At 30.4% G+C, this 3,864-nt stretch overlaps 1 long non-coding RNA gene across 1 annotated transcript; it reads left to right on the plus strand.

Moving 5' to 3' along the window:
- The first annotated feature begins 409 nt into the window (after window positions 1–409).
- LOC143043462 (uncharacterized) lies at window positions 410–2,120 on the plus strand. Its single transcript, XR_012968409.1, has 3 exons — window positions 410–560; window positions 1,218–1,327; window positions 1,744–2,120. It is a non-coding gene; the product is annotated as an uncharacterized LOC143043462 (long non-coding RNA).
- Window positions 2,121–3,864: the final 1,744 nt, after the last annotated feature.

Below are 3,864 nucleotides of genomic sequence, written 5' to 3' on the forward strand. Positions count from 1 at the left end.
TGAACGCCAGCGTTAAAAAATATAACACATTGTGTTCAGTCTTTTAACGCACATGTTCAAGACAAGTGTTCTAAATTGAACACTGAAAATGTTCTAATATTGTAATGGGGAGTGAAAAAATATTTCATCGCTTCAGAGTCAAACAGACGATGAATAAGGGTGATTCGTATTACGTTTGACGATAAATGTATTTTAGCTTTATCAACACAAGCAAATTATAGTTCGTTAAAAAAAATTGATACATGTTACAAGAGCGTATTTAAAAGCGTGCAAATGATTGATTTTTAATATAAATCTTTTTCCTTAACGACTTTAGTTCTATACTTATACTTTTTAAACAATTTAAATGCGCAAATGCTCATGAAAACGTTGCCATTGTAAAAGCGTTCTGGAGCCGAACATGATGCGTTCAAATTTACAATTTTTCCCGTACGCCATGTGTTCAATCATGTCCGCGTATATAACAGCGCGTGACGTATTTATGTACCGGAAGTTTGGTTTTTGATCGTGATTGAAGAAGCTTCACTGAAGAAAATTAACAACAAAACTTTATTTAACGGGTATGTTTATCGATATCAATAACACATTATACGAACATAATTTTTTTTAGTATTAAATCAACAAATTTCTTCTTTGACAGGACACACTGAAGTATAAATGGAAGAAAAATTTATTTGAACACATAACTGTGCTATTATGCCGCCATAATTCGATTAAAAAGTAGGATGTTCTTTGAGAGAATACATTTAAATGATCATGTTATTAACAAAAAATTAACCAATGTAAATGTATACGTAAATGTTAAATGATAACGTTAGTATTGTAACTGTGTTCTGGTCTCGAACATGATGCATTCCAGCTAATCGTTTTCTCTGAACGCCATGTGTTCCAAACATGACGCAACCATTGTGTATAGAAAGCAACAAGAAGATTTTGAACGATTATCTTCACTTTTGAGGATGTAAATTTGTTAATAAAATAAAACCAATGCAATTATAAGGATTTGTCCAAAAATACAAAAAAATGTCATGGCATTGCACTGTCAAGATAGAAGTTTGTAAAAAGGCATACTGGAACACAAATTAAATTTCTCATTTATATGTTATTAATAGCTTTCTCATTCTTAAATACTTAATTCTTAGTAATTCATTTTAGAAAATGTCCACCGTTGTGCACTTGTTCATGTATTGTAATGCATTCCTATGTTACTTTTATAGGGTACAAACACAGTATTTAGGGGTAATTGTTCGTGCATACCTCGAGAATGAAGAGAAAATTTCGCAGTTCAAGAGATGACTACTTATCCTGCACCATAAAAGTACTATATGTAAGTTTAAGAATTTTTAATAGGAGTGCCCATTGACTTCTGACAAGTTTTGTTATTGCAGATTTATCAATAAAATGTGCACCATTCACTTGTTTACATTAATCATAAAACTATTTGAGCTAAATTCGATATAATTAAATCAATTTAAAGTGGAATTATCCGTATACAGATCATAAGTAAAATTACTACATATCTTCATATGTCTTTGCTGGACACTTTCTATCATCTTTTTTAAAAAGCTATAGAACACTTACTTGAAAATACATGTTTACCACTTTTAATACATGCATCTTATCTAATAGTGCTGACAAGTATAATGGAATTACAAAAACAAATAAAAGTTTATAATTCTTAAGCAATATCGACATGATGATTAATAATTTGTTTACTCATACACTTTATATTTTACATTCTAGAACTTACGGTTGATGGATAATAAAGTTAAAGAGTAGTTATAACCCAAGGAGACAAATCCTCTAAAAAATGGAAGCTCAAAATCAGTTTTAGACGACTCAAATCATGTTTAAAAGTACCCAAGGTAGCAGTGTTACATGAACGTTGATTCGACCACTAGCAGCATATACACAGGGTATTTTATGTTTGATATTGACTATCTGAGTGCTATGCAGGCTGAGGATTATTGAAATTATTGGTGATAAACGGGCCATTGACATCAGTATTTTGAAAAGAAATTCAGGACAGTGCTTGACTTAAGAAGTTGCAAACGATGAGTTAAACTGTGTTCATAACATAAGCCACTAGACATTGTGTCACATAACAATTTTAAATATGATGAACATTTTGTTTATGATAAATATTTGGACACATTTTGCAAATTACAGATGTTATATTATTTAACTTGTCGAACTTGTCATTTTAAAGTTGCTTTTCACATTGTATTGTACTTTTTTTTAATTCTACCTCTTTTAATCAATTAAAGACGTTTTTAATTAATTACATTATTTGTTTTACAAGACCACACTAATGTTTCAGAGAATAGAACACTTTTTTTCTGGAACATGTAAAATTGTGTTCCAGTAATATACACTATGTGTTCTGGATATTAACACATATTTCTGGAACGCAGTCCGAGTGTTCCAGAAGTGTTACAAGGCTTGGAACGCGTAACGGCATACAAATTTGCTCACAAGGACATGTTCCAGATTCAAACACTTGGCGTTCAAGGAGTACACACTATATGTTCAAGAATAACACACATAGCGTTCTAAAGATGCACACATGATGTTAAAAACTGGAACACCAAAGTTAATATTTAGAACACTGTTATGCGTTCCAGATTCAAACACTAGGCGTTCAATGAGTACACACTATCCGTTCAAGAATAACACATAGCGTTCGAAAGATGCACACATAATGTTAAAAACTGGAACACCAATGTTAATATTTAGAACACTGTTACGCGTTCCAGAAGTGTTACAAAAGAGCGTTCAAAAAGTGTTCAGATTCTTAACACTTTTATTTACAGTGTACATACATTTAAATATAAAAAAAATAATTTTAACCGGAACAGTGTCACTATTAAACTTTTCGCAGAAGCTTCGATCTTATTTGATTGATAGTTAAATTTGATATCTTTCTGGTTATGCGTACAATATGTGTCACTAGATCATTTATATGGAAAGCCACAGTGAACCCCCCGATTATTTTTATTTTTCCCATTAGAAATGCATTAAAAATAATTATTCGGCGGCCTTCAAATTCACGGTTCAGTTAACAAGCAAGTTAACCAAACATCACTACCTTTACCTACACACTCAATGCAATCGGCTGTAGTTCTATGGATACAGTAAATTGTATTTATTTCCGATCAAACCACATCCTCGTTAATTTCATATCAGTCAAAATAAAAATTTCTACTAATTTTTCTGCTCATGTCCTTCTTTTGGTGCAATATGTTATTGTATATATTGTTTTGTTTTTAAAGTTGAATCCTTTAAATGTATGTTATTCTATTTTTTTTTACAAATTCAAATCCTTATTGTCATAACACAAAATATTAATAGTATATGACACAACATATCAAAATAAAAATAAGCAATAACAAAAAGGTTATTAATATACATACAGGAATTAATTTGATTTCAAAGGGGTATTTTATTTATGACATTTGTATTTTACTTTTATATATCCGTGTAAATAAGATTTCAAAATGTACCTGGAAACTTAATTATGTAATTCTAAACCGGAACATTACAGCTATAGATATATATATACAATGATATTTCACAGAACCTTCTTCTTCGATTGATAGTTTAAATTGATATCTTTCTACAATATATGTCACTATATTATGTGAATACCAAGTAAACGTACGTACATTTTATTACTGTATTAATACATACATGTTGTTTTTGTCTAAATTAATGTTTTATATTATATTATAATGTCCCTTCTTGATCCATGTAATAGAAATGATAAATTGCCGTCTTCTTCTTTTCCTTCCATTGAAAATTCCGAAGCGCTACGTACCTGGATTAACCTCCTTAACGAGTCCCCCAACCATTTTCATCATTTCC

The sequence above is a fragment of the Mytilus galloprovincialis genome, chromosome 8, assembly GCF_965363235.1.
Source record: "Mytilus galloprovincialis chromosome 8, xbMytGall1.hap1.1, whole genome shotgun sequence".
NCBI classification, from domain to species: Eukaryota; Metazoa; Mollusca; class Bivalvia; order Mytilida; family Mytilidae; genus Mytilus; species Mytilus galloprovincialis.